The sequence below is a fragment of the Canis lupus genome, chromosome 17, assembly GCF_048164855.1.
Source record: "Canis lupus baileyi chromosome 17, mCanLup2.hap1, whole genome shotgun sequence".
Classification (NCBI taxonomy): Eukaryota; Metazoa; Chordata; class Mammalia; order Carnivora; family Canidae; genus Canis; species Canis lupus.
In genome coordinates, this window is record NC_132854.1 from 25751317 (window position 1) to 25771719 (window position 20403).

The following is a 20403-nucleotide window of genomic DNA, read 5'->3' on the forward strand; positions in this document are numbered from 1 at the left end:
TTTCTCACAAGACCCTTATAGTGGACTGGAGATGAAGTTGTTATCTTCCTTCACTTTTTTGGAGGGGATTGTATTTAAACTATTTTTCTTTTCTTCTTCTTAATATTAACCAGCTTTGGATATCATGCAATCAAAATATAAGACTAACTCCCCTTATTTGGTTGTTCAGTACTTACCAGAGATATTTGTTCTTACTTCACAGTGATTCTATGTTTCTTGTTTTATTGTTCAATACTGACCAGAGATATTTGCTCTCACTTCACAATGATTCATTTTTCTGGCTCACTTCCATTCTTTGTAGCAAGACAGAGCCTTTCAACTCAATGGCAAACAGCCTAGACGAATTGACTTTATCAATAACAGCAATACTTGAGTAAACTCAGATTCAGAGAAAAAGCTCTCTATTACTTCCTCCCTTTCCAGTTCACTCCTTTTAGTGCTCTCAGTTCAACAATTATCTAGCCTTGCAGAAACATCCAATGCCTTTGATAACCTCTTTTCCCTCCTTTTTGCTTAACTTCCATGTTTACTATTATAGTAATTCCCCTGCCTACTCTTAATGTCCTTATCCTCTCTTGATGCTTAGTCCTTAGAAGGCCCCAGCACCAACCTGCTGTTGAATGTGAGAGTCTTGGCTTGTGTCTACCCATCAAGGCAGAACATGAATCAAGTACTTGCAAATAGTTTATTGTGTAAAGGGTTCCAAGGAAAGCGGGTATTGATGAGTGCAAAACCTCAAGAGAGGATACTCTGGTTTAAGGATATATTCATACTTTTGTTACCGCTTGGATAAATGTAACATGATTCTGGGATTATGAGGAATCATGTAAAACATGCCTCAAGTTATTTATCTGAGAAATGCAAGAGGGGGCATTTAGCCACTGACACCCATCCCTTATTAGTCAAAGATTTCTCCACAGAGGATAAATCCCTCCAAATTCCAGGTTGTGCACTAAGAGTATCAGACCGATTCTTGTAGGCATTTCAAAAGAAGCCACCCAGAACATAGTGTAAAATTTATGTAGTGTAGGTGAGATGAGGTGAGGTGAGGTGCCTTCAGGTAATATGTGCATGAAGCTGAATACCAAAAATAATTGCTTGAGTAAAATACAGTCAAAGATGATATGAGGTGGAAGGGGGTGAGTATCACACATTTTTCCCTTAGCTTATTCAGAACTTTTTATTGTCAAGATCATTGTGAAGACCACCATAGATAATGCTGTTGTTAATTCCAAAAATAAAATTAATACATGATTTTAGTGGAAGAAGCTAATTCTAATTGCTGCAACTGGACTCACTGAAAATAATATTCATCACCTCCCTCCTTAATCGACAAGCTTAGGTTTATTTACCCTTTGCCAGAACGACAGCATGTTTACTTAGCATGCATAGGATGTCACTCTCAAAGTATATGAACATTTAGTTGCTTTATCCTTGTATGATCATAGTTGCTTCAAATGCCCATTTTTATGTATCACTGTGTTTTACAATCATTAAGATGCTCCAGTGAATACCTGGGATTCCAAACTTATTGTTTCTAGTCCCATTGTGTAGAGTTACAGTATTCATTGTGGATATCTGCACGGTCTAACCTTCAATATATTAACTTGTTTACTACCCTGCTAGCCCAAATACCAAATGATAGAGTTTTGAATTCATTGTACCTCTTCCTATATCCAGGAGAAGCAAGCAGTTACCCCCTTGGAAATCAGACCCTCCAATATAGCAAAGTTTAAGTTGGGGGAATACAAATTCTATAATAAAGAGGAGACAATTTCCTTCCTTCACTTTTTCTTAAACCCATGTATGGTGTATTCTTTTTAGAGCCATTAACATATTACATAGATTGTTCATTCAATGCATATATCACATGCTGCAGGACAGAGGCTTGACCACTTCACACAGGACATTGTTCACCTGCCAATATCTGAGTGATGGATTACGTGGTAGAAATATTTGTTGTTGATTTTATCATTCTGTTTTCTCTGTCACCTCTCTGCTCTTTAATAGGTCTCTAAGTCAATGATGTGAGGGATCATATTCCAGGAAATAATGCCATCTACAAACCTTCAGTTGATGATATTGTTAGAAGCACAGTGAGCAAGGAGAGCAAATTTGTATTCAGAGAAGGTGTGAAGTCCAGTAATGACAAATTACTGTCCTCTCACTGGTTGAAGGAGTTAGATGTAATCAATTTGCTACCAAGTGACTGCCTGGTCTTCTTAAGGCATATCATCTTGAGGGCTAAATGCCAGTTACTGTTAAACATCAGTCTCTGTTATTAGAATGTAACAGCAGTAGTAGTAGCTGAAGCAGCCTTGGAAAATGGGGTCTTGTGCTTTCATACAAATGTATAACTTCAATCACTATCACCATGCCCATTGTGTTCATGAACCTGTTATAGTAGCCCAGAGGGGTTAAATATTCTGGCTGGCATGTATACAACAAGCCACTCTTCTACTTAATTGTTTAGTGTCTCCTCCGCAATGGATGTTTTCTGCTAAACCTTAACACAAGACATAAATATCTGTGTTCTTCATGTCTACTCCCATGTGTTCATCTACATGCTTTGTCCCCAAACCTTTGAATGTGAAATTATTATCTTAGAGTCAGGGCATATACATAGCATTGGCCACTTCTCCCTCCATACAAGATAAATATGTATGTTCCCTCTGGATATTGGGAGGATTTTGTCCTCATGAGTCTCCTTCAAGCTATTCTTGAATAGGACTTTAGATAACCTCAAAATATTTTGCTAGTCCATTTGCATTGCAGGCCTTAAATTAGTTTTCCTCTTTTCTGTAGAAAACCCAGCATAAGTACATGCCGATATAAGAGGAGAGACATGACTTCAAAATAAATAGAGACATGGAACTCTGTGCTACCTGCCCTGGTCTGTTTGGGGTGATCCTGAAAGTTACAATTCAGTCATATGCTGGACTGCTACTTAGCCTACATGGCCATTATATTTTTACTGCATGTGACAACACTTGTGTCATGAGGGGTGGTCCCAGGTACAGAGTCCTTTGATGCCCTATAATCAGCCAATTCTTGGTCTCTTGTACTATCATTTTGTCAGGTGTGTCATACAGATTCAATAGCAAGACAGCTTTAACCATACTCTGAGTTCTGAAGAGCCCTCCTGCTCTAGGACCTAATTAAAATTAACAGTCCTTTGACTGTGTTCATTAATTGTTTTGAGCAATATGTCCCAGTGTCATAGGTATTTCCATTAATATTTAAAAGAGACTCACCAAGTTCTGTGTTTCTTTCTTAATGGTAGAAAACACAATATGCAGAAAGGTGTCTATCTTAAAGGAAATATCCTGTCCTGCCTCATATTATTGGATACCTAAAAAATTCATAAATGTGATCAGTACCTCAGTCTTCATGCCATTTATCTCTTACCATCTGGTACATTTATATTTTGTGGGTTAACCCAGATTACTTACAACCCCCTGCTTATCAGATCCAATGAGTGTCATTGATGATGTAGATTTAGGTGAATTTTTTTATGAATGATAAGATAATCAAGTTTTTGGTGGACCATATCACTACAGAATCAGAATGGTTAGTAAGTCTTGAAATAGTGAATGTGGATAGCATTCCTTATCACATAAAAGTTGATTGTTTTTGGTCCTACTTATTGTTGGGGATGGAAAAAACAAAAAAAAAAAAAAATAAAACACTTGATTTGACAGAGAAGAGACTAAAATGTCAACCTGCTTAAGGCTCTATGGAGCTCTGACAATTAAGAAGCAAATAATAACAATATCAACAAAGAGAGAAACAGACTCTGAGAACAAACTGGTTGTTGCTAAAGGGAAGGAGACAGGATATGAGTGAAATAGGTAAAGGGAATTAAAAAGTACAAACTTCCAGTTATAAATAAGTCACAGGGATGAAAAGTGCAGGGTTAGGGATATAGTCAATAATATATACATTTATCATGATGAACATTTTGTAAAGTATATAATTTTTGAATTGCTCTGTTGTACACCTAAAACTAATTGTTTTTTTATTTTATTTTTTTCTAAAGATTTTATTTATTCATGAGAGACACACACACACACAGAGAGAGAGGGAGAGAGAGAGAGAGAGAGGCAGAGACACAGGCAGAGGGAGAAGCAGGCTCCATGCAGGGAGCCCAATGTGGGACTTGATCCCAGGACTCCAGGATCATGCCCTGCACTAAAGGCAGGGGCTAAACTGCTGAGCCACCCAGGGATCCCCCCTGAAACTAATTTAATGTTATATGTCAACCATACTTAAATTAAAAAATAATTTAACATTAAAAAATAAGATACCTCATGAGTCACAACATCTGGTGTTATGACTATCACTTGGCTAAGTTTAGTATAGTCCATAAATGCTATGATACATTTCCTCCCAAAAGATCAAACAGATAAATGAATTAGAGAATGACAGTATCTAAGTATTTGAAGATGACATTAATATTAGCATCTCCTTCAAGGATTAAGCAGTACTTTGGATTTGCTGTCTTGGTTGGGGCCTGGAATTACAGGGCATTTCACTTGGCTCTTCCTCCTACTCTGACTCTTACCTTCAGATCCAGGTAATAAATGTGAGGGTTTTTTCAGATGTCAAACATATGTATACTATTCATATTAGGAAAGATAGGGAGCATGATAATGAATCTCTAAGTGCACTAGATCCACTGTGGGATGCACTTGGGCTCTATTCATCATTTAGCATCTATAAATCACCACTTTAACCCAGGGGGCAGTGACTGTGATTTCATTTCAAGTACCCTGACCTCAGTATTAGCTTAGATACCAAAATTTAAAAAACAAAAAAACAAAAAAACAAAAAAACAACCTCTTAATATTTGGAAAGTCCTTCACCCTCAATAATTAATTACTATGGTAAATCACTATAGGCCCCATAAGGGAAGAAATGGAAAAATATTTATTGTGTATAGTTGCCACATCCTTACTAGATCTTTCTTTAAATAGTCTCATTCTTCACTTTAATTGGTAAGCTTTGGGGTTGTAAATTGGCTTAGGTTAATAATTTTTTGCACTGAATATCTCTTGTCAGCTTGTGCTCACCAATTTTTGCTTCTCATTCTTTTCCTTGTTACACAATTCAAGTAATACTATTAATGTATTTAGTTAGTCCTTCATCTAGGAATATCATGAGCCATTAGTAAATTCCATAGACTCCTGAAGGTCAGGGTAACTTTGTTGCCTTTCTGACATTATTTCCTATCATAACAATTTTAACTCTTCATTGTGTATAAGCACCACCACCAAATATCTTCCTTTCTCAAATCTTGTACCCACTGAGACCTAGGAGTGAATTTCCATGATTGTATCTCGTACAGTTAATATCTACAAAGGACACCAACTTTAAACCTTCCAGAGAAGCAGATGCCAACTTCACCAGCACCTTTCTCATTGCCTTCGTAAAATGATGCTCCAGAGAACATACACACTGGGATCTCTGGTCTCCAAGTAAATCCATCTTAACATTCCCATTTATATGATCTTTCTCAATTTTCCCTCAGTACTCTGACATAGCACCCATTTATTTTAATTACCACCCTGTTCAAACCTTAAAGGGCCATTGAATAGGCGATTAGAATCAGTGTGAAATACTGTACTCTGATATTAACCAAACATAATCTTGTGAGAGAATGCTACCTTGTCAATGAAATGTCTTCTACCCAGGGCAGCCCCATTGGTGCAGTGGTTTAGCGCCGCCTGCAGCCCAGGGCATGATCTGGAGACCCTGGATCGAGTCCCACATCAGGCTCTCTGCATGGAGCCTGCTTCTCCCTCTGCCTGTGTCTCTGCCTCTCTCTCTCTCTGCATCTCTATGAATAAATAAATAAATACAATCTTAAAAAAAAAAAAAAGAAATCTCTCTTACCCAGCATTTTGTCATCTCTTGCCCAGCAGCCTTAGGGGGCACCTGAACACTGTACCTTAATCTCATCATCACATATTAGCCAAAAACAGTGACCCCAGTATTTGATGAGGTAAATGAGTTAAAAAGAACAAATATGTTCTGATAACTTACTTCAGGTGGTTATTTACAGAGTTTAAGGAATTTGATAAAGAAAAAAAAAACAAAAAACAAAAACCTACCACCACAAGTTGGTGGGGACACACACAAGCTTTACTAGGTGACATTTTTACAAGGTTTCATAAGGTGGGAGGAGGTGAAAGTCCCTCAGAAGACTTTCTATTAAGATCTTTTTCTTACTTTTATCTCTCTCTATTCCTTCCTTCCTCCTTTCCTTTTCCCTTCTTTTCCCTGTCTCTCTTTCTTTCTATTCTGGCTTTCTTCCTCACAGCTTCTACCCAAATCCAGCTGCCTAAAAAACATTTTCGTACAATCAGGAGGATGACAAACAGTTATGTCTTCAAGTTTCATTGAAAAGGGACATTATACTTTGTTTTCCACTCTCTTGCTTTTGCATAATTTCTTGAAGGAGAGGACTTTACATAGGTAAACTGTTCCCAGAAGATCCTTTATTTTCAACTATAGGATCTTCTCTGGTTTATTGCAGGACTTTCTAGTTAGATTATGTTATTCAAATCCAATCCTATTTGCATTCCCCCTGTTAGTACCATCCTCCAGCTATTGAATCAAATATTCTCTCCCTGGTACATGTTTCAGATTAACTAAATACTCTTAATGAGTACATTCTAAATTTGCATTGCTAAAGATAAATCTCCTAAGCAGCAATATCATCTGCATGGGTTTGACTGATATAGATTATTGTGCAAACGTGTTGTTTGCCCTTTCTGACTCCTCTTTTTTTCTCATTCAGAGCATAACTATGTCTGAGCCAGTAGTTTAGAATAATCTATTTGATAATGCCCACCACTCAGCTATATAGAAATCTGACAGTTTTTTCTCTTATGTTTTAATTTAGTTTTTTAGTAATAGTATTATCTTAATAGCTTAATGATAACAATATGTGGTTATTACAGATCAGTTAGAAAACATTATAAAAGAATAACAAAAATTCATAATTCTATTCCCAAAAGATAAATAGGTTAACAATTTAGTTTGTTTCTTTCTAGCCCTTTTCCAATTCTTATGTTTCATATATTCCTATTATATGTATGTGCATGGGATGTGTGTTTGTTTATGGTCTCTTCCACTGAAAATATGTACATACAAATACAAATAAACTTAGCTTTGAATAGTTTAGATTGACAGAAAAGTTGCAAAGATAATAAAGAATTCCCATATACCCTACACCCAGATTTCCTTATTGTTAAAATTGTATATTACTATGGTAGCTTGTTGAAACTACTGAACCAATATTGATACATGATTACTAACTGACCCATTAATATCAATATTCCCTAAGTTTTCACTTAATGTATTGTTTATTGTTCTAGTATGTCATCTACAAAAACCACATTACAGTTAAGCACCATGCCTCTGTAGACTCCTCAACTCAGACTTTCTTTTAATTTGCTTAATCCTTCTCAAAAGTACTTCTCAGGTGTTCTGTAGTGTGTACCTTCCTGGGGTTAGCAGAAGAGGATAAGATCTTTTGAAGTAATTTGTATTACAGTAATTATAAACCATTCATACAGTTTAAGTTTGTTTTGCCTAAATTCTACCATGATATTGTCTGTTCATGAACTTTATCATCTTTTCTTTCTGTTTTTCCCCTTGTGAATCATCTATATCATTTACTCATTTTTTAATCTTCTCTTTTTTTAAGCTTTAAACTTTAAAAAAACCTTTTGAATAATTTAAGGCTTATAAGAAAGCTACAAAAATAATACAGAAACACTTGGTATTCTCTCATTCATTTCCCCATGCTGCCTACATCCTACATACCAGGGTATGGTAAGAGAAAGTAAGAAATAAACATTAGTATATTAGTATTAACTAAATTCTAGACTCCATACAGATTTAGTCCAATTTTCCATTAATGTCTTGTTTTGCTTCAGCAATGAAATAGAGTATATGTCATTCCTTTTAGTCATTGTGTCTAACTTCATCTCCTCTGGTCTATGATAGTTTCTGTGTGTTCTCTCTCTTTTTCCTTACTCGTATGTCCCGAAGTCTTTGAATCAAAATAATCATTAGTCATTTATACATGGCATGTTATTTCTTTATGAGGAACTGAGGAGGTATAACTAACATTATCAGATGATTTTTCTTATGTTTCATTAACTTCATATTATATTTTTATGCCTCTGTTCTGTTTTAGCAGTTTCAACCTAGTAAATCATAACTGCAGAGTTTTCACTTGTCTTTTGTGAAAGGCATGTCTCCTGTACATGGCATGCTGAATCTCTCTGTCTAATCCCTTAGTGGCACCTTAATGGTATCTTAATGGTACCCTGAACAGATTCTGTAGCTTGTCAGCTGTTCTGTGTTTTTCAAACACAGTTTGGCCTAAAGTCTAATTTCTATCTTCATTTGAAGCTCATATGCTCCTCTCATTCCTCTGAGAAGACTTGGATCAATGAGTGCTGGTGTTGGGAACCTTAGTGTTATTTTCTGGTTCCAAATTATCTTCTCTTCACTCCCTCTCCAAAACTTAGTTGTCTGAAAGCAGAGAGAAGAATTATATGTGGTTCTTCACCTAATTGGCCATTTAATGGTGTTCTTTCTTCATTGTTATTGATTCTCAGGCCAACTGTCTGATCGGTATACATCAAGTGGCTCAAATCAGCTTAAATGCTGATTCCCGCATGGGGAAAACTTACGTTTTTTAGATAGTTCATAGAGGTTACTTTCTCTCATTTCCTGCATTCTCTGCTTGCCTTTTTATATCCTTATTCACTTTCTTCCCCTGAAACCCTGAGTCAAATTCACTTGCTCTTCTGATGCCTTAAAGCAGCAAACTTTTTTTTTTTTTTTGAGTAAACATCATAGCTGGGATAGCATAAGTTGAGCAAATGCTGACAGTGTCTTCTTGAACATAAGAAAACATGGGGATTTGGTTGCTTATTTTTGACCACTGTCTCCGTCCTATCATCTCTCCCAATATATTTGCAGGTGATGTAGTGGTGGTTGTTAATACAACTAATTCAGGCATAAAGGTCAATCATCAAACCATTGCCTAAGTAGATGTTCAACTGGAAAATGACATGGCACTGCTCTCATTGTCCTCCATCCCCTCTCTTTCCTCCTTCCACAGCTAATTAATTAATTAATTAATTATTTGTTTATTTATTTATTTATTTATGTGGTTATTTATTTATTTTTTTTTTGAGACAGAGAGAGAGGGGGTAGGGGCAGAGAAAGAAGAAGAGAGAAAATCTTAAGTAGTCTCCATGCCCAGCACAGAGCCCACATGGGGATCCATCTCACGACCCTGAGATCATGACCTAATCCGAAATCAAGTGTCAGATGCCTAACTTAATAAGCCTCCCATGTACTCCAATCTTCCTTATTCTTATCTTTCTAAACTTACTTTTTCATCCCCACAGAGACATGGAGGGAAGGAGCAGTTTGGGATAAATGTCAGGCTTTGAAAATTTGGGCTGAAGGCCATGATTAGTAATACCAGCGTTCTTTTTGTAAAGAAAGATATTATGAACATGGGGCAAATAAATAGTTTCGCAGATGTGAATCTGGCATAGATTCATATGTGATCCTCTAGTACATGATTAGGGGAAATTAAAGATCATGCAATATGTTAAATACAACTAGAGGGAACCTATGATGTTTGGTGAGATAATTTATAATTAATCTATAGAATGAACTTAGAATTTGAATGATATGACATAGTAAAAAAAAATCACAGAGAACAGAGTGGGAAGAATTATGTTCTGGCCTACATACAACTATTAATTAGCTGTTTCTTCTTAATAAACCTAATTAAATTTTCCCTCTTCAATTTCCCCATTTGTCTTTTCAGTAGACAAGTATTAAATTCCATTTATTATCTAAAACTGCAATGAAATAGCAATATGATAGTAGTCATTGATGTCATTAACATCACTTATTGACTCCCATTTGAGCAAACACCCATTAAAACAAGGAAATACCATGTGTGAATAAATAATACACATACCTAGTGTGGATGTATGAATATTCATATGTTCACTTGTTTTCTAATAATTGCCTCTCACTTATTTTCCTACAAAATTTTAGAAAACATTGGTTTCTCTTGAATATCAGTACTGTAGGTAATTTTAATTATATTGGCACTATTACAACTCACAGTTTAAAATATACACTTTGGACCTTTCAGTGGGAAGAAATAAACCAAGCATAATAGTCCTTGAGGCTCAAGATATTTATTACTTCTCCTTTACAAAATTACAGTGCAAGATGACAAATGAGCCCCATGCAAAGAAAACATATATTTGAAATAAACTTTTTAATTGAATTACTTCATGGTTCCAAATAAACCATTTCATTTGAAATATAATCTCAATTACCCTAGCACTCAGTTGCCAGTATATCAGCAAACAGTCAAGTGAGACAGTACATAGCATGATACTGAAAGTACTTAATTATTTTCATCTAGTGATACTTCTATAATAGGACCCTGTGGAAACTATTCCTCTTATCTCTGCCAACTGTTATATTGGTTCAAAATGAATACGCTGAGAGAGTGATATTATTTGATTTAATTTGTCAGAGATAGTGGTGGGCCCAACAGCCAAAATTATGGAGATACCCTTTGACATGTGTGATCTGAGGACAAGTTGGCTGTGACAACTAATATACTGCTTCTGCTGATCTGGCTGGCTAAGTGGTTCTTCTGTAGTCACCACTCCATTTGCTTCTCTTATAAAATGAAGTAGCTTAATTTGACATGATCACCTCAGCTAGAAGAGGATCTATTTCCTCATTTACAATCTCCAAATGAAAATTTCCTTTCTGACTTTAGGAAATCTTGACTATGACTTCCAAGACATTCCTCAAATTAAACTTGAGATGGAATTATCAGAGACATCCATTAAAAAATACATAATTGGTTCTCATTTAATTTTACTCTTCACTGTATGATCATGTGTCAAAAAAGAAACATATAAAAAAGAAACATATTTACATAATAATAGTAATAATAATAATAATAATGCCTCAATTAGCATGTTTGTTCTCAAAGCACCATTTTGTTCTTTTCCACTTCAGTATAATTACAGATACATCTATTAGTGTTCAAAGTAAACGTGAAGAAACCTGCCTGTTTGGAATTGGATGTTAAATTTGGCAAATTTTTGCTGCAATCAAAGTCAGTTTTCTTACGCCATCCCATCAGAGTGGCAGAATGGAGAACCAGGGTGTTCTAAGGGCACCACATACCTGCTAGAGTTCCCATTTGTGCTAGTCTCCTTTCCTATCCACAAGACATATATTTTTTTTAAGATTTTATTCATTTATTCATGAGTGACACACAGAGAGAGCCAGAGACATAGGCTGAAGGAGAAGCAGACTTTTCGAGGGGAGCCCGATGTGGGACTCCATCCCAGGACCCCTGGATCAAGACCTGAGCAGAAGGGAGAAGTTTGACCACTGAGCCACCCAGGCATCTCCCCCACAAGTCATCCTTAATATTGGTGTTTCTTTTTTTTTTTTATTTTTTAAGATTTTATCTATTTATTCATGAGACAGAGATAGAGAGAGACAGAGAGACAGAGAGACAGAGAGAGGCAGAGACACACGCAGATGGAGAAGCAGGCTCCATGCAGGGAGCCCGACGTGGGACTCACGAACAGGGTCTCCAGGATCACGCCCTGAGCCGAAGGCAGGTGCTAAACTGCTGAGCCGCCCAGGCTGCCCAATCTTGGTGCTTCTGATGCTGTTAGCATAATCCTATGAGCAGGAGTTTTCTACAAAGATCTTTGGTGCAAACTGACATAGGCAGGGATAATTAATTTACTCTTAGAATTAATGGGCACAAGATCTCTGCATACTACTACTAATTATTATTATTATTATTATTATTATTATTATTATTATTATTTAAAGATTTTATTTGTTTATTCATGAGACACAACACACAGAGAGAGAGAGAGAGAGAGAGAGGCAGAGACGCAGGCAGAGGGAAAAGCAAGCTCCATGCAAAGAGCCCGATGCGGGACTTGATACCGAGATTCCAGGATCACGCCCTGAGCCAAAGGCAGATGCTCAACCGCTGAGCCACCCAGGCGTCCTGCCTACTACTAATTATTGGAAATTCATCATCATTTGCAAGACAAATATGTCTGCTTTTATCTTTAGATGATAGTCCTATTTCTTTCTTGCACACTATGAGAACTAGCAGATTCAACCTTTTCCTTCATATAAAATTCCTGAAATATTTCAATACAACCCAATGTCAATATAACATTTTTAAAAACTTTTGTCTGCAAAATCACAGAAGCATCCATCTTGTCCTTCATAGTTCATACTCTGTGGTTTCAACTGAAAATAAGTTATGATTTGACTTTTCTTGTACAGGAGCTTATTTATCCAGACATATGGAAATGTATCCTCACTTCAAAACTCATAAAGCCTAATTTAAAAAAAAAAATTGCAAAGAGACAATCTCAAGGTCTTGAATTTATGTGATTTCATAGCATATTGCAAAAGCACACAGAGAAAATCTGTTTTTATTTTGTAATTACATCATATTCAGAGTTTAAAACTATGAAATATTTATATTCCAGGTAGTTGCTATTTGCATCAATCACCTACCAAGAGAAATACACTGAAGTATTAATTCTTCCATAAAATGTTAATTTGTCTTTAATTTGATGAAATGACTGAAGCAAATATTTCATACATATTTTAAAGGATACCGCCACTGATCACATGTAATGACTGACTGACTTAGTTACTAAGTATAGAATATATCACCAATACAAGTTTCTGTAAGAAATCTATTTAACAAAATAAAATTTAGAATTGTTCTAAATTATATATAGATAGTTAGATAGTTACAAGGGAATTAATAATCACTCCAAAGATTTTCTAGAAGAAAAAATATGCATAGAAAGATAGCATCTGCATAAACTGATAGAAAATTATAAAATGATTTCATTCTTTTTTTTTTTATTGTTACTATTTTGTGATCTTACTAGAAAATGTAGGATTTTTTTTTGGTTAAGAAAAGAGACAAACATCCAAAGTTACTTATATACAATACACAAATGTTCTCTTTTTACTCACATTATATTGGTATAAGGTTAATTACTGAGCTCAAAAGAAGAGACTGCCATTTTATCACTTGAGCTACACCTGTGATAACATCGTATAGACCAGTTTCTGAATCAAATTTTTCATGTTTCTAGTAATATATGTCAATTTGGAATACATGTTTGATTGCTTTGTTATCTTAATAATTGATTCAGTCAATTGAAAAGAAAGGCAATTTCAAAGCGTGATGTGTGTGTAAATAGCAAGGTATAAATATATATATGCTTGTGTCTATGAACATATAGTCACAGACATATAAGAGCAGATATAAATATGCTCATCCCTTTTTCCTGTATATTAGCATAATTCTAGTCTAACTATTAAATACCTAAATGCATAGGCCTAGTTCTATAAAACACCCTTATTTCTTTCAAGATTGCTTTATTGATATCCTTTATAAAATAATCACACTTGGGTATTTCATTTTTATAATAAAATTCACATACATACATATTCAGGCAATTTTATAACATGTTTAATATTATAATTGTAATCATTCTCTAGTGTAAATGAAGTCTAATTAATCAAACACATTAAAATGTATCTAAAGACAATATGCTTCTCAAGAGGGTAATTATTATTGAATTGATGATCTTCAAATATTGGTAATGTCTTAATTTCTATAATATATTTGTAGAACATAGACTAAAAATATCCATAACCTCACAGTTCATTTTGTTGGGTGACTTCAGTTATTTTTTTTTACCCCCTGAATTTTTTTTAAAGGCATTAAGCAAAAAAAAAAAAGAAGAAAGAAAGAAAGAAAAAAAAAAAAGGCATTAAGCTTTATTCTCTTATTTTTTTTCTTTTTCATATGGATACCAAGAGAACAGTTATTTTTGCTATCATAATGAGAATACATTACTTCCAAAATTTGACCACATGCTTAGCATATAAAAAAACATAAGCCTTAGTGGAAACATACTATAGTAATATGTATAAATATATTATAGAAAATAATATACCCAATTACACACATATAGAAAACTAATATATCCAGTTAGATACAAATTCAATCTAAATTATTGGATATGAGGAAACTATTCATAATACAAAACATGAAAGTGACCAAGTTACACATTAAGATAAATGTGGAAATTACTAATAGGCTAGCTACTTTATAAACGACATTTAATGTTGCAAGCCAGATTATAAAATTTCTTCAATAAAATTTAAGCTGCCCACAGTCACCAAGGATAAAATTTCTTGGTAAGATTGCTAGTACTGTATTGAGTGTTTTTTTTTTTTTAATTTTAAAAATATTTAATTTATTTATTCATGAGAGACACACAGAGAGAGATAGAGACTCAGGCAGAGGAAGAAGCAGGCTCCATGCAGGGAGCCTGATGTGAGACTCAATCCTGGGTCTTCAGGATCATGCGCTGGGCTGAAGGTGACCCTAAACTGCTGAGCCACCCGGACTGCCCTTAAAATTTTTTTTTAAAGATTTTATTTATTTATTCATGAGAGACGGAGAGAGAGAGAGAGAGAGAGAGAGAGAGAGAGAGAGAGAGAGGCAAGACACAGGCAGAGGGAGAAGCAGGCTCCATGCTGGGAACCCAATGTGGGACTCAATCCTGGGACTCCAGGATCACAATCCTGGGCCAAAGGCAGGTGCTCAACCGCTGAGCCACCCAGGCATCCCAGTTCTTTTTCTTTTTTTTTTAAATTGATTCAACTAGAATGGGGATTTCCTCTTAAAATCATGCAATGAGGAACAGTAACCTGTAAAATTTTGGAAATTATATCCCTTTTATATATTAGAAAATACATTAAAATATTTTGTGTATTAATTTTATATGTTAGGAAAATACTCATAATTTATGTTGATGACTTTTAAAAATTATTATAGAAAATATATATTTATTATGGGAAAATATGAAAATTTGTTAAGACATATGCTAAATGGCAAATACAATATTTTCCATAAATTTTCTTGTTTATGTAAAAATTAAGTTATGATTATTAATACAAGATTATTTATTATAAATATGCTTTTATTTTTTGCCCAACCACCTCTTATTCTCACCTCATGAGAAGAGACAAGATAAATTATAGAAGGAATGGGAATACTGAGATGTATTCTAGAGATGTATACAGAATAGATAATGTTTATGTTCTTATATAAAAAAATACAGAGGGGGACAATGGCCATGTAAATCAGGTTATCATGAGAGAAGATTTTCTGATTTTTTTTAACCACCATTCCTATTATTATGTCAATAATGAACCTAAAGGGGACAGATAAGGATATCCTCCCACGGGTAGAGGGTATGTATCACCTACATGTGTCATTATGCCTGTTTTTGATAGAATGAGATTGAGTCCTTTTCTGACTTCGTGATATTTCAGATATGAGAATGAAAAAAATGTGTGTGTGAGAGAGAGGGAGAATGAGGTTTGAATGTGAGTCCTGTTTTTTCCCTAAATAGTCTTTAGCTCAAAGAGGGGGATTTGTGTTGTATTACACAAAATGCTATAAGGGCAGAAACTGGATAAATAGCGATTGCTAACGAAGAACCAGGGAAATTGATACTTAGAAGCTTCCATGCAAAAAATTTGGTGCACAAATACCACCACAAAACCTTGGAAAGCTCAATGTACTTAGGTGCAAGGAGTCATGAACCTTTCAGAACCTGAGGGTTTAGAATTAAAAACTAGTACACCAGCACATGGCTCACATTAACATAGCTATGACAAAATGCTGAGCAAAAGCTAGTGGCCTATTATAGTGAGTCAGATGGACAATTTGGTAAAATGTAGAGTTTTCATTCACCAAGAATGGAAGAGAGACTGAGCTAGGTATTTTGGAGCATGTCCCCAGTTATGTCTGTTGTCTAGGTGTGATTATTATTAATAACAACTCCTATTACTGTCAAAATATTCCAATTTGGACAAGCAGTCAGATGGCCACCATAGACAGCTGATATTCTCCAAGGGCTTTGCCAATGAAATTATAGAAATAGCAGGAGAGAAGAGATGCTGAGTGCCCACACAATTTTATTTAATAGATACTAAACACTATTTAAAAGGATTATTAAATATAATGTATCATCCAATTTTTGAATTTTATAGAACAAAGTTAACTTATTCTTCACTCCTATCCACACATTGAGGCTTTCCAGGCACATCAGCATTGTAGTATGAAATAAATTTTGCAAGTCCACTCTGTTGCACTATTTATAAGGTTTAAGGATAACAAAATGAAATAGTATTTTTAGAGGCTCTGAACTACATATGGGGAACTGAAAAGCATTATTACTAAAATGGTTTCAAAACTATCTATTCCCCCATTATGAAACATGAAATAAATATTAGTTACATTTATTTTTATTTTCTTACTTATTGTATCCCCAATAGTCTTCATGGTTTCTGAAACTACTATGTGTCTTTGCGTGCTACTATAACTACAAAAAAAACTTGCATTTTTATATTACTAAATTTAGTTATTTACTATTAGAGTTCATAATTCATTTTTTATAAAAATGGTGAAAATTACTTTGTACTTGTCATATTTTTATATTTGTTGTTAATTTAACCTGAAGAAAAGCTGACCCATTCTCAAATTACAAAAGAAACTAAAATTCATCAAAAATGTTTCATAAAAAATAATTAAATCTATGGGGATTCCTGGGTGGCTCAGAGGTTTAGCGCCTGCCTTTGGCCCAGGGTGTGGTCCTGGAGGCCCAGGATTGAGTCTCACATTGGGCTCCCTGCGTAGAGCCTGTCTCCCTCTGTCTGTGTCTCTGCCTCTCTCTATCTCTGTCTCTCATGAATAAATAAATAAAATCTTAAAAAAAAAGTGGATAGTTTAAAAAATATAATTAAGTCTTGCCATTTGCAATAACATGGATGCAGCTTAGAGAATATTAATGCTAAGCAACATAATCCAGTCAAAGAAAGAAAAATACTATATTATTTTACTAGTATGTGGAATTTAAGAAACAAAGGGAAAAAAAAGAGACAAATAAAAAAACAGGATCTTAACTAGAAAGAACAAACAGTTACAAGAGGGGAGGTGGGTGAGTGGATGGGTAAAGTTGGTACAGAGGATTAAGAGTATACTTATCTTAATGAACACTAAGTAATATGTAAAATTATTGAATCACTATATTGTACACTTGAAATTAAAGACACTGTATAAGTGCAGATTAAAATTTTAAAAAGTTCCATAATTATTTCTGAAAAAAACCTCTCTACAGAAGAGAATAAACTTATCTGAATGAGTGATAACTTGAAATATTTTGCAAAGTTGTGTTAAAATCATACTTTTAGAATTATTCGATTTTTATTAATGCCTCTAAGCTACATTCTTTCAGTGTCATTTTTTTACCAGACAAAATATGAAAAGACAAGAAAGTCCTTTTACTTTCACTTTTAATTTTAATATTTTTATAAGCAAACAAGAGTCATGGAAGTCATTTGTTAGCTTAAGATAAATGTTACAGCAACCTTGATAAAATGTCAATGTTAGTAGGAGAAAGTCAACATATGATGCAGTTCAAGTGTATGTGCGCCTCTGTGTATGTGTGTTTCTTTCACTAAAAAACATGTGCCATTTATAATTTTAATCCAAGCACAAAAATAAGTTGGGAAAAATAGCATATTTTGAAACAAGTTATATTTCACAAGTATATTTTATATAATTTTTATATTTTGACACTGGGTTATGTTTTGAAATTATTATATTGTATGTGAATACCTTCTACCCATCTATAACATAGCTATCAATTGTTGTATTCCAAAAGCAAAGGATTTTTGATGATATTTTTCTTTTGGAAGTTACTGTTAAAACTTAATATCAGATACTATATTTGTATACACCTGCGTAACTTTTGTGTGTATAACACACACGCACTTTTAAATGATTTTTTTTATGGTACGTAGCAGGTGAATTCCACTTAGAACCTGTTATATTGGGCAGCCCTGGTGGCTCAGAGGTTTAGCACTGCCTTCAGACCAGGGCCTGATCCTGGAGACCCGGGATAGAGTCCCATGTCAGGCTTCCCGCATGGAGCCTGCTTCTCCCTCTGCCTGTGTGTCTGCCTCACTCTCTCTCTGTCTCTCTGGTGTGTCTGTCATGAATAAATAAATAAAATCTTAAAAAAAAGAACCTGTTATATTTAAGGTTATTAAGTAGATATAAGCATTATATTTAAACTGCAGATTAGGTTAAATTAGATAGTTTATGAATGGTCATCTTTAAATATTCTAGAAGTATTTAAGTACTTTAGTTAACAAAAGGATGAAGAAGATTTTCAGGACAGTTAAAATTGTCTGTATAATACTACAATAATGTATACACAACATTGTACATCTGTCTAAACCCATAGAAATGTACTACACCAAGAATGAACTCTATGTAAAAATGAAGGTAAAACTTTAGGTGATTATGTGTCAATGTAGGTTCATCAGCTGTAATAAATGTGCCACTCTGGTTGGGAATTTTCATAATAGGGAAGGCTATTTATATACTTGAGCAGTAAATGAGGAATCTCTGTACTTTTGATTTTTCTGTAAACTAAAAACTACTCTAAAAATAAATCTTAAAAAATGGAAATAAAGTAAGATGGTAATTAATTATTTCCTGATTTAAAACCAACATTTATCATGTTTTGTGGAGATTCAGGATAAATGCTGCAGGTAACAGCCTGTTACATATTTACTTATTTTTTATTTTTTATCTTTTTAAAATATTTCATTTTATTTAATCATGAGAGACACAGAGAGAGAGAGAAAGAGAGAGAGAGAGAGAGATGCACAGGCACATGAAGAGTGAGAAGCAGGCTCCATGCTGGGAGCCTGACGTGGGATTCGATCATGGGTCTCCAGTATCATCCCCTGGGCTGAAGGCAGCGCCAAACCGCTGAGTCCCCAGGGCTGCCCGCATACTTACTTATTTTTAAAAACTCAACCAGAGTTTATTTTCAATAGCAATAAGATATTATGTAAATCATCAGCAGATCCATTTAATCTGAGATGGTAGAAGGATCTTGGCAATATATATTGCTATATTATTTTAGTTTTCTTTACACTTTCAATCTAAATTTCATCCTAAAAAGGACAAATCCCATTCATTAGCATTATGCAATGTATTTTTCAAACATCAAACATAATTTTGCAATATGGAGTTGCTCAAAAATTCCATAGATGTCTACAAATTTGTTATTATCAAATTCTTTTTGCAGGCTAACTTGTTAACATCACATGTGTTGAAACCTATCATTAAAAACAACCAATAGGGGACACCTGGGTGGCTCAGTGGTTGAGCGTCTGTCTTTGGCATGATCCTGGAGTCCTGGAATCAAGAACCCATCAGGCTACCTGCATGGAGCCTGCTTCTCCCTCTGCCTGTGTCTCTGCTTCTTTCTCTCTGTGTCTCTCATGAATAAATAAATAAAATCTTTAAAGAAAAACAAATAGAAAATTTGACAGAACACAACAAACACTTTACATAAATCACATCTAAATAACCAGTAGGCATCAAAAAATTAGGCAATACCATTAGACATTATAAACATTGAAGTCAAACCCAGACATTTTATCATCACATATCAAATAATAGATTAGAGATATCAAAGATAGCCAGTAATGGTGAGTGTGGTTCAATCAGAACTCTTATATGTAGTATCAGGAATATCAACTGGTACACTCAATTTCGCAGAATGAGTGGCTGGCTCTATGTACCACAGTGGGGCATGGGCATATTCTATGACTTAACTTTCTATCCTCTGATATGAACATATATTTCTCCAAAACACATGTGTCATCATTTTCTTAGCAGCACTATTCATAATAGCCCCAAATGCCCATCATCAGTAATACAATGATAAATAATTATGGTATATTTATACAGTGGAGTTGTATAAAACAGAGGCAGTGAATGATCTACAACTATGAAAAACAATGTGGTTATAGTTTACAAATATAATGCTGAGGAAAAGAATTCAGACACCAAAGAGTAAAAAGTACATGATTTCATTTTTGTAATATATAAAATTTGGCAAAACTATTCTATGCTATCAGAAGAAAAGAGGTTTTCCCTGGAAGTTGAGTGACTGGAAGGAATGGAAAGAAACACAAAAGAGTCAACATAAGTGCTGAATATGTTTTTTGTTTTGTTTTGTTTTGATTTGTTTTGTTTTAGAGAGGGAGTAGGCAAGGGCAGTGGACGGAGGGGTGGGGGTAGAGAGAGAATCTCAAGTAGGCTCAATGCCCAGTGCAGAGTCTGACATATGGTTGATTCCACAATCCCTTTCATAA